Source organism: Zalophus californianus, chromosome 6 (genome assembly GCF_009762305.2).
Source record: "Zalophus californianus isolate mZalCal1 chromosome 6, mZalCal1.pri.v2, whole genome shotgun sequence".
Lineage (NCBI taxonomy): Eukaryota > Metazoa > Chordata > Mammalia > Carnivora > Otariidae > Zalophus > Zalophus californianus.
Genome location: NC_045600.1, coordinates 78744834 through 78757256, shown reverse-complemented (window position 1 = coordinate 78757256; position 12423 = coordinate 78744834).

The window sequence follows — 12423 nt, the reverse complement described above, 5'->3', positions numbered from 1 at the left end:
TTCCACAGAACAAGATCTTTATGGTGTAGGAGTATATTATTATTTTTCACCATCTGCACTCTCCTAGGTAGCTCAAATGATACATTGTAGCTAAAGTAAAGTTTTGATGTCACAAAAATTGGGGTGGATATTAAATCAGCACTTGTCAGATAGATTCAGTTGTGCTTCTGCTCTCCTTAGAGGGTGGATGTTTTCTGAGGCATTTTGATTGTTGTTAATTTTTTTCTTAAAAACAAATTAGAAGTAAAACATACTCATTTTAGAAAAATTGAAAAAAATAGGTTATAAAGAAAAAAATAAAAATGACAGGTACATTTCCATAATGTGGCTATAACCACAATTAAGATACTGAGATATTTCCTATTTTTCTCTATGTATATGTTTCCATAATTATGATCATGCTATAAATAAATGCTTTTTCCATGTAGGTTATATCATAAGCATTTTCTTATGTCATTAAAATTATTATTCAATGTAATTTTAATGACTGAAGAATATTTCATTAGATGAATATACCATAGTTTCTTTCAGTTTTCCTTTTTCGTTGTTGTTGTTAGACACCTAGAATTTTCCCAACTTCTCGGTATCTAGTTTCTATGTAATTAGAAATATTTCTAATGATTTTATTGGGATGAATTTCTACAAGTGGAATTACTGGGCCAAAAATTCTGAACATTTTAAGGATCCTGATATATAGTGTCAAATTGTTTTTCAGAAATGCTCTATCAAATTATGAGAAGCTTGATGTTTAAAAATGTGCTTATGAGCCTTTTTTTCATGTTCCTGGCCCAAACCCCAGTCATTTGCCTATTTTTTTATTCTTTGAGGATGTTTGTGTTATTCTTAATGATTTTTTTTAAAGCTCATCATATTAGGGATATTATCTTTTTCTGTGTTTGTTATAAATATATTCCCCCAGGCTGAGAATTATTGGATTTTGCATCTCCCATCACATTCTTATCTTGCTGCCATAGCCTCTGAATAAACTTGTTTAAATGACAGATGTTTGGACTTACATAGATTATTAATATGAAAAATAATTTTGTACTTAGAAATTATTAGTTACTGTTTCAGTGTTACGGAGAACCAATCACAAGATTGTTAAAGGTATGACAAAACATTTTCTAAGGGAACCAGATACATTTTAACTAATTTGGTCTTTACTAGATGCTCATGCTTCTTCCATTTTCTCCCCTCACCCCTCACCCCCCATTACTACCTTATCTCTGTTGTTCCCCGAAGGAGAAAACTTTTCTTTCTTTATTGTATTTTTTTTTTTTAAGTAGAGTGAGCAATCAATTGATCTTCTTTTCCCACTGTCTGGTTAGATTACCTAGGGACCTGCAGCAGATCTTTTAGAGTATGGTTTGCTTACCCACACACAAAAAGCTCTGCATGCAGACACTGCTAATATCACTCTGCTTGATCCTATTTTAAGGGACTTGCAGCCTTCCATATGTTATGATGCATAATCAACCAAGCAACGTGGTTTGATAATCTGTATTCTGATCACACTTTTGTTTAGTTCATTAATCTTTGTGGAGCTACTCTCTGGATATTTCATTCATTATGCCAACAGTGAATTGGTATCATCTCTCACTGTAGTTATTTTAGAGTTATTATATGCTTAAAGAATATTCTAAACAGTGGCCAGTTTTAATTTTTTTTTTTGATGACCCAAGAGAAGTGAGATGGAACTGCTTTTGGCCTTGAATTTAGAATTTCTCTTTTCCCATAGTCTACACCAATTCATGATCAAGATATATTGTATCCTCACTTGAAAACTGGACTTGGCATTTTTGTTGGGCACTTGTAGAGAATGAATAATGGACGACCTAGAATAGATGCTCAGATACCAGACAATTAGAAATATCTGTTGTCTCTCCTGTTGTTATTTATTTTCAATGCTTTTTAAAAAATGATTATAATATGCTCATTTACACAATTACAGAAGTACATTAAGTTTTTTTGGGGTGGGGGGCGGAGTAAAAAGGCTTGTTCCATGGCGGGACCTATGGGAGAGATTATGGAGGTCTTCAACTGCACACGCTGAAGGAACAAACACCACTTAAGCTAAGCTCTTCTTCCTAAACAAGTATTTAATCTCCTCATTAAAGATATATGAAACTAAAAATCAATGAGCTCCGGTGGTTAGAGCTTTTTAGTGGAACTAATGGATACACCTTGTCTAACATTAGAAACTCCACTTGTGGTTTACAGCTGTACATGAGGAGAAAACATGAATCTAGAAATAAGGTCTCTGGCCAGAGTAATAATTGGGCTGTGAGTTCTGGATATGCAGGCCTCATAAATATATAACATATGGAATAATGTATTGCCAGTTCACATTCTCTCACATTAAATAGATATAGTGAACTCTTACTATAAAGCTCAAGATTAAAGTCGGCAAAATGCTGCTTGGATACATGCCTTACTGAGCCCCATTAGAAAGACTCTTAACTGTGTAAATTTAAACCTCTGACATGCTGACATCATGAACTATTTAAACTGAAAAATATTCCACAAGACTTATTTGGAGATATAAAAAACAGACTTCCTTTCACCGGGCAAATATAAGTAAAATACTGGCATGTTTCAGGTAAATAGTATCCTGGTCATTTGGACAAACATCCAGAGCCTGAAACGAATCTTGTATAAACCACTTTATCAATAAAACTAGAATATCCCTAAGAAAATTGTAGGGCATTTATTACCTATTCATCCTGCTACTAGATTTCAAAGTGTCTACACATGTTCTAGACAATGCAAAAAAAATTATAAACACATAAAACAGATTATAAGCTCCATGAGGCCAGAAATTGAGTCTATCTTTTTCAAAACCTCAGCTGGGGCTCACTGCAGGGTGGGCACTCACATTTTAGTTAAATGAGTGAATGGAGCATGGAGAAGGTAATATATGCAGGCTGGCTAGACTGTGAACGAATGTAGCAGTCCACTTTGGATCTCGAGCAGTCTGCGAGACACCATTGCATGTAGTCCCAACTCAATCCATTTTTTTTTCAATTTTTGCTTCATTAATCTTTGTGGAGATACATCTCTAGACAGTTCATTCATCCTTTTGTAGCTCTCCCTTAGAAAGAAATGAAACAGCTAAATGCAAAACTCTACTTGCCACCTGACCAAAGGAACTTGCTTTTCATTCTAAGCATATAGTCAGGTGTCCAGTAAGAATTATAGAACAAATGTCTCATGGAAAATGGAGATGAGTATTCCATGCAGCATTTTAGTCCAGGTCCCTTTTCTCTGAATACTAGGGAAACTTCTATAACTACAGGTGCAGAAAGCATTAATAGAAGTTTATCAGAGGGCATTTTTAACAAGTCCAAATGAATTGAAGCTTTCATAGTTTTAACGCTGCACAAGATATCAAAGCACACAACACAGAATTAGGATAACGAAAGAAGAGACTCCACACATAGAACAGAGATGTGACCCTTGGCCATACCAGCGAAGAATTGCACCAAAACCTAGTGCTGAGTTCACTCAAACCCACACTGTACCTACCTATCTCTACTTATACCTACAGTCATTTCTTGCTTTTTCTCCTTCAGATCTTTAGTAATCTATCTATGGTTGATTTCATAGTGTAGTTGCAGTCTTTTAAATGAATTCTTTTGCTGTTTTTACAAAATCCCAACTTTGAAGAATCCCTTTGGCCAAGAGCACTGAACTATTAGACCCAAATGATATCTTCATCATTATTGTGCTTTCCCAATGGGAGCAATACAGGTGAGCAAACCCTTCCAACCAACTTATAACGAGCTCATATAAAGTGGCATGCAATGATGAAACACCATTCAGAAAGATTCATTATAGGAAAGCCATCCTAAGGATCATCACCAACTGTCTGGGCACAGCTGCCTGGACTTTTTCAAAAGTTATCATAAATGGCTCGCAGATCCTCGGGTCATTTTTCAATTTCAGTGGGCAAAATTATACTCACCTAATGACTCAGCAGGAGAGGTTTTGAATCTCAAAATAAGGAGCACAGAAATTTAGCAGAGGCCTGGCTTACCAAAAATATCTAGGGATTGAAAAAATAAAAAAGAAATATCTAGGGATTGAGAAAGAGCTCTTCTTTGTGATGAACATGAATTGATCAAACGTTTGTAACTAAGATGCCAAGTTCCTCCTATATTACTTTCATTTTGTGTAGTCTAAGGAAAGCAGAAAGCAGAACCTTCTTGCCAAGAACATAGCATCCCTACCAATAACGACCCTATCTTCTTCCAATCTTAATGAATTCTCTCTGCGAGATAACCTTTAGGAAAAGAATGAAACCTGTTTTTTTGGCTCCGAGATTAGTGGTTGTGTGTGTGTGTGTGTGTGTGTGTTGTTGTTTTTTTTTAATGAGTTTATGAGATTTTATGATGGCATTTTTAAATCATTATGCTTACTAACGACTGTTCTTGTTTTATGTTTTATAACCTACTCAACTCTATAAATTTTATTTTGATAATTCACCCTAAGGCAATTCAAAGCCAGATATATAAACCAAATACATAAAGTACATATTATTGCTGTGAGGGCATGCTTTTTTGGTAAAGAAGACAACACTGAGTATGGCAAATGATAGCCATATGGGGTGGAAAGAGAAAACCATTGTCCATAATTTTTAAGAGCAGAGTCATAGAAAGGAGTGAAATAGACTCTGCTCATCATGAAGTATTGAAAGGGGGAAAAAGTTTTTAAGAGAGGAGTCATAGAAAGGAGTGAAACAGACTCTGCTCATCATGAAGTACTGAAAGGGGGAAAAAGTAGCTTTTAAAGTTAGTCTATAAACAGTGGGTTTATTGTAAAAACACAGGTAGTTGTCTCCCCCTTTATAATTCTGCTTTAGCAAGACTCCTTGTTGTTGTTGTTTTTTTAAAGATTTTATTTATTTTTTTGTCAGAGAGAGAGAGAGCACAAGCAGGTGGAACAGCAGGCAGAGCAGGCAGAGGGAGAAGCAGGCTCTCTGCCAAGCAAGGAGCCCAATGCGGGACGTGATCCCAGGACCCTGGGATCATGACCTGAGCCGAAGACAGACGCTTAACCGACTGAACCACCCAGGTGTCCCGACTCCTTGCTGTTTTTTAAGCTTTGTTTTTACCATCTTCTCTACATTGAAACTTGCATTTAGATCTCAGATCAAATGTTATCTTGTGAGACGGTCTTTCCTGAGAGACTGTAAAATAACAAGGATCCTTCCTACTCTGGGTACCTTCACCCTGCTTCTTCCTTTATTTCTCCGCATCATACTTACTTTATAAATTACATAAGAAATATATATAAGAAATATGTATTTATATGCAATTTATAAATTACATATATTTCTGTAGTGTTTATCATCTCTTACTATAATAAGTTGTGTGAGAAGAAAACGACTTCGATTTCTTTTCTGTTATCTTTTTGGTACATTACACTTCACCTGGTGCATAGCAGGTGCTCAAAATATTTTGCCGAATGAATGAAATTATGGATAGATGGCAATGAAGGGTTCTTAAATAAAATCTTACTGTTTAGAAATAAATGTACACTTTATAATATATTCACAGTAAGCAAAGTCCCTGTTTACTCATATGTTTTTTCGATGCCTTAACATGCAACCTTCAACAATAATAATTCATGTCATGCAAAATAAAGTGTGTATTCTAATAATAACTTGGAATTCTTTTTTTTCCTGGAAAAGAAAGGGGATTAAAACATTAATGTTATTAGTTGAAGATAAATACACAGTAGAAACATCTGAGAATTGAATACTGTTAAAAAATGTTGTGCTTCTTTGCCAGAATGTAATTATTATTAATTTATTTTTTGTAAGAAAACTATTTATATACATAACGGAAATTTTAGATAACACTGGAAACACTAAGAAAAACGTAAATCACATTTTATTTTGTCACCAGAGGTAATTAAAGTTAATTTGATACATACCTTTTATAAGTGTTTGAGATGAGAGATTCTTTATAAAGAATTGGTATTATGTTTCCTGAATATTGTGAAACCTGCTTCTTTTTTCTATTTAATCATATATCAAAATATCTTCTCATACTGTTAAATGTTACTCTACATGACATTTTGATAGCTTAATAGTATTTCACTTTATGGATGAAAATTATCAATTCGGGCAGTCCCCTATTATTGGACATTTACATTACTTATGACCTTTCTCTATTACAAACAAATTATAAAGAACATCCATATTGTAAACCTTTATACTTACCCATGATTGTCTCCTTAGGGTGAATTTCTATAAGTGGAAATTCTAGGTCATAGGAAGCATATGCTTTTCATTTATTTTATACTTCCCTCCAAGTTATTCCCCAGAAAGATTACAGCACATTATTCTTCCTACTCAGTGTACAGAGTGTAAGTATAGTAATTTTAGGTAATGAGGAGAAAATGTTGATATTTTGACAGCTAAGCTCAAAGTTTATTTTCAAATAAAATTTTTTTATTTTTTTATTTTAAAGATTTTATTTATTTATTTGACAGAGAGAGGCAGTGAGAGAGGGAACACAAGCAGGGGGAGTGGGAGAGGGAGAAGCAGGCTTCCCTCTGAGCAGGGAGCCTGATGCGGAGCTCGATCCCAGGACCCTGGGATCATGACCTGAGCTGAAGGCAGACGCTTAACGACTGAGCCACCCAGGTGCCCAATTGTTTTTATTTTTAAAATTACTTTAATGCATGCTCATGGTAGAAGGTAAACTCCCTGAGGGCTTAGAAGTCAATAGCTGCTTCGCCTGAGTCCTGGATTAGTTGAATGGTCAGTGAAACTCTATGGAGGTCAGGAGTTGCAACGGTTCGTGAATATAATTATTAAAACAAACAAAATACTACTGTAAAGTTGTTTGCACTGCTGTTATAGGAACCCATCTTATGTAAAGTTAACTTTACTCATAAGGAGCTTGTGTGTGTCGAGCTTTTAGGAAAAGTTGAAGGAAGGTTTGGGGCTCACTATGGAGCAGCATTTGAGTTGATAGGGAGATAGGAGCCCAAGAGAAGTGAGGGTTGTGAAAATCAAGTCCTTAGGAATGTGTTGAACTCTTGGCAAGGAGCTTGTATTTCCCATTGCATTGGGACACTAGAGACAAGGCAATGGTTGAGTCAAGTTCATTAATATCCCAGAGACATGGAGGCTCACACCTAATAATCTGGCTTATATATTAGTAAACTCTAGGTATCATTTTTGAAAATCTTTTAACATGAATATTAAAATTGTCACAGGAAACAATATTCAAAGCCAGTTCTATTATTGTTGCCATTAGATCAAGAATAGTGAGGAGAGGGGCGCCTGGGTGGTGCAGCTGGGTAAGTGTCAGATTCGTGGTTTCAGCTCAGATGGTGATCTCAGGGTTGTGAGATGGAGTCCCCAGTTGGGCTCTGTGCTCAGCAGAGAGTTTTCTTGAGTTTCTCTCTCCCTCTCTCTCTGTCCCTCCCACTCATGCTCTCTCTCTCTAAAATGAATAAATAAATCTTTAAAAAAAAATAATGAGGAGAATAGAACCTCTTTTTTTTTAAAGATTTATTTATTTGATAAAGCGAGAATAAGAGAGACAGTACATGAGAGGCGGGAGGGTCAGAGGGAGAAGCAGGCTTCTCGCCAAACAGGGAGCCGGACGCAGGACTAGATCCCGGGACTCTAGGATCATGACCTGAGCCGAAGGCAGTCGCTTAACCAGCTGAGCCACCCAGGTGCCTGAGAATAGAACCTCTTAATTCATATTTTCTATGGGTCATGATGAGATGGATAAAAGTATATAGTGACTATATAGACAGATCAGCATGAAGAAGCTTAAGCTTGGGCAGGGTTGCCCGATTTAGCAAATAAATATTTCTCATATTTATACCAAAAACTTTTTTCTCTGAAATTCAAATTTAGCTGGTGTCTTGTGTTTTATTTGGCTAGCTTAAGCTTGGGTTTCTTATAAGGATGAAGTAACCCTTCAAGAGATGCATGAAATGATAACAATATGAATTCTATTTAAAAAATACAGAACATTCTAAGTCAAAGTGTTAGATTTAAGGACTTGCAGATGACGGTTCTATGAGATTAGGATCCAGTGTAGCTGTTGTCTTTCTTGACTAGTTATCTCATGAGCCAAGCAAACTTTGTGTAATTCCTAAATTGGGATTCCTAACACTCTTTATTGGCCCGGGGCTAGTTCAGTACAGATGTGCAAGACCCTGAGGCCAACGGATGTAACTAAGCTCTAAGTGAAGACCTACAAAACTTTGGTTGTACTGATCTCTTGAAACATAAAATGCCGGACACTCATGGGCTCACTGCATCTGCTGGACAGATGAAAACCTCAGAATTTCTCTAATATAATTGATACCAGTACCCAAGCAAATCACCTTCCCGGTTTTGCTCAATGTTTCGATCTCTTGCCCTTGTAATATTGAAGAAAGGTACTGCCTGCCATTCTTTATCATTTTTATTTGTAATGGGTTGTCTTGATAAGCCAGCTGCCAAAAACAACTTTATCAAAGTGTAATCTATTAATCTCTACTTCTATTATTTTAATGCATTATATCCTAGGAATTTAACACATTGCTTTGGTTTTGGAGTTAAAGAGACATGGGCTCAAGACACTACTTTACCACTTCATCTACCAAAATTCCACCTTTAGGTATATACTCAAGAAAAATGCATGCCAGTGTTCCCACAGACATATATAATAATGTTTATGGCAATGATAGGGATCTTCTTTTCAATATTGTAAGGTATAGTAAGGCAAAAACTAGAAACAAAATGTCATTCAATAATCATGAATGTATGTCAACATAAATAAACGAACTACAGCTATATTCAACAACATGGATGAATCTCACAAAGTCAATGTTGAGGGAAAGAATCCAGGCACAAAGGAAGATATATTGTATAATTCCATTTATGTAAAGTTAAAGAAAACAGGCAAAAATAAACGATCAGGTTGAGAGATGCATGCTTAGGGATAAAGGTAAGAAAAAGCAATTTCCACAAAACTTTCCATAAAATCAGCATAATGACTATGAAAAGGATAATGAAAAGGAGGGGGTGGTGATTGGGAAGGAAGATGAGGGGGCACACTTGGGGCACAGGCAGCATATTAATCCTTGATATAGTGTACAGGTGTTTGGTTTATGAAAAATCATTGAGCTGTACATCTTTGCTTTATATGGCCTTTTTGTGTGTATATTTCACAGTAAAAAGGTTTAAAAATTAGAACAAAAGCAAACTTCAGCCCAGTTTGAATGAAATGATAGGCTCTTTTAATTTATTGAAGCATGAATTAATGAATTTTCCCACATTCTGCTCATGACCGTGAAAGGTGCCTTTACTGTCTCTCTAATATTAAAAAAGTGATATGTTCAGTCACAAAAACAGCATCTTTAACATATCTTTTAGATAAAAATAAGAAAATAAGAGAGGTGTCACTGATGATATTATTAATTACATCCATATTTGATTTTTTAATGTTTATTTTTTTTAAGATTTATTTATTTATTTTGAGAGAGAGAGAGAGAGAGTACATGAGAGGGGGTAGGGTTAGAGGGAGAAGCAGCCTCCTCACCGAGCAGGGAGCCCGATGAGGGACTCGATCCTAGGACTCCAGGATCATGACCTGAGCTGAAGGCAGTCGCTTAACCAACTGAGCCACCCAGGAGCCCCTCCATATTTGATTTTAAAGCATCTCTTCAAGATACTGCTTGGGATTCTTTCAGAATAATAAAACTAAATATCTTGCATAGAGATATTATTTAGCAATTGTGTTTTAGAAAGGCACCCCCAACCTAGGCTGTTATTCAATATGATTAGCAATATATAAGCCCATGTTCTGTTGAACGAAACGTATTACATGGTTTCTGACAGTTAGCTATTAATTTCAGCAGATGTACTTAGAAACTTAAAATTATAAATCCTGTTTCTTCTTCCTGATAAGGTTAGTCAAACAGATGAAAAGACTTCCAAAACCCATGAACTGGGTTCAAACCCTAGATTTGTAAATACTTGTCTGAACACGTATACATTTAAGTGCTTTTTTTTTTCTCCCTTCCTCTCCAGTCTTGTGACAAGGGCAATGCCACCCACAGCCTTTAGCACCGAGCTCCACTGCTGAGTCAGTGGTAGAGCCCCACCCAAGCACTTAGAGGGCAAGGTGGGAGGCGCCCAAACCAAATCTAGTCTCTTGCCAGAAAGAAGAAGCAATCAATGCCAGAGTCAAAAAACATGCTCACCACACATTTATGAATCAGCCTTCCCTTTTCTTTGATGTGCATTCTTTAGCGAGACAAAGCACAGGTCTCTTCTACTTAAATTATTTATATATAAGTATATTCAGGGACTAACACCACCCCCTTGTCTACCAGCTCTTTGTGTAAGCAGTCCGGAGGCCAAGGTGTTCTCATTAACCCCACTTGGACAGAAGTCCCAGCTAATCTGCTTTGACAAAGGAGAACACAGTGCGGTCAGTGGTGATCTTGCAAGCTGGGCCCTCTCTACATGGCCAAGGAAGAATAAGTCCCGACTCCTCATTCCTATTTAGCTCAATGTGAACAGACAGCACACTACACATTTGGTCTCCAGACTGGCCAGATGAGACAGCACGGTTACCACTGATTTCTGCAAACATTTTTTTCTTCGATTCTTAGCCTGGTTGTATTGTGTTTGAGAGATAGGAATGACAATACGGAGGTCAAAAAGACATTCTAGTTCCAGGACATCAGACAGTAAGGACACAAACAAAGCTCCTTTTACCGGTTTCCATTGACGCATGAAGAAACCCATTATTGGGCCATTTGTATGTTTTCTCTAAAATGGCAACCCTTGGCAGTGATGTCTTGGTAATGATATGTTACAATGCCCTGCAAAGAGCTCACACAGGAAAAGGCTGTGGAAGAGCTGTCTCCCTCCTGTTTGGAGAAAGGTCAAGCTCGTGTCGCTCTTGCTGACACGGCATGAGTACTAATCTCTGTGCTTTGTTGTCAACCAGAAATGGTGTGGGCACATTAGACAGCTTGTTCAGGGTTCCTGACTGCACTAACGTTATATTAGCTCGGTACTACATATGCACAAGCCAAAAATCCCAGTTTAAACTTTCTTGCCTAAAGTACCTTAATGATAGTCCAAAGGCCTGTCATTACTTCTGAAATTACAGTCAAATGGCTATGATTTGGCAGCTACCAGAGGATAAAGACTCTTTGTTGGGGCAGTTTGGTTAGATCATTCTGCACTGTAGAGATGTTGATGAAGACCACCTGAGAAAAACAGAAAAGAGGGCAGATGAAGAAAAACAAATCGGATTGAAAATGTTTTCACAACTTCTAAGTTGTTTGGCCATTTAGAGTTAATTGACTCTTTACATGAGAATAACTACAGGCATATCTTAACTTAGGTTCACCTGTGTATGATGACTTTCTCTTTGATTTTAACTTGAGAATTCTTATAAGAATGATGTATGTGGAGACTCGAAGATGCTTAGTTGTCCTGTTAGAGTTTTATTCTTTAGATCAGACAACAACTTTAGGCAAATGAATATCAATGTACTCTACGTAAAACATGCTCTCAGGTTTCATTTACTTTTTTTTGTTTTTTTCTTTTTTTTATGACAGTGTTCATATAAGATATACGTATCTTTCAGGCTTCAGGCTTTTTTTTTTTCCTTCTTCTCTTTTTCTACTTTGTAACAGAAAGGAGCTCGCCTTTCCCTTTCTTACATTTTGGTCCTCATTTTTATTGCACATTTTGCCTCTCTAGAGAAATCATAAACAGTGTTTTGGGGGAGTGTGTTCTATATGGTTAATCCATTCTTGTAGTTTTCAAGCCATTTTTATTCCTAGTAATATTTAGCATTCCATTTTTTTCTTTCATATTTTGAGGGGAAATTATAAATGCAGCAGTGCACCAGCATTTTATTTCCTATTTGCTTTTCTTTTAATTTATTCTTTTGTGTCCAAAAGTTATTAGTGGTGTTATATTGTGTGACTTGGGAGATCTGTGTCATCATGATTCTCCTTCATAACATATTTCAATATTCCATGACAGTCTGTAAGGAAAATTTCTCAATCTTCATTATTATTATATCTGTATCACATAATGTCAAATCCTTAGATCGCAGCTTGGTTTAACATCCATAAATAAAACGAAGCATTAAAGTTTCCCAGGAAAGTGGAATGTTAAAGGACCAGAAGAAACAGAGAGGCTAGGATTGGTTCCATGGTGGAAAATGACAAGGGAGAACAGATGGTCCCTGATTTACAAGGGTTTGGCTTAGGATTTTCTGAGTTTATGATGGTGCAAAAACAATATGCTTTCAGTAGAAACTGGACATCAACTTTTGAATTTGGAATGTTCCCCCAAGCTGGTGATACGGGGCACAGTGCTCTTGTGATCCTGGGCAGTCGCAGCCAGCTGAGGTTCCTAGTCAGCCAGGCGAT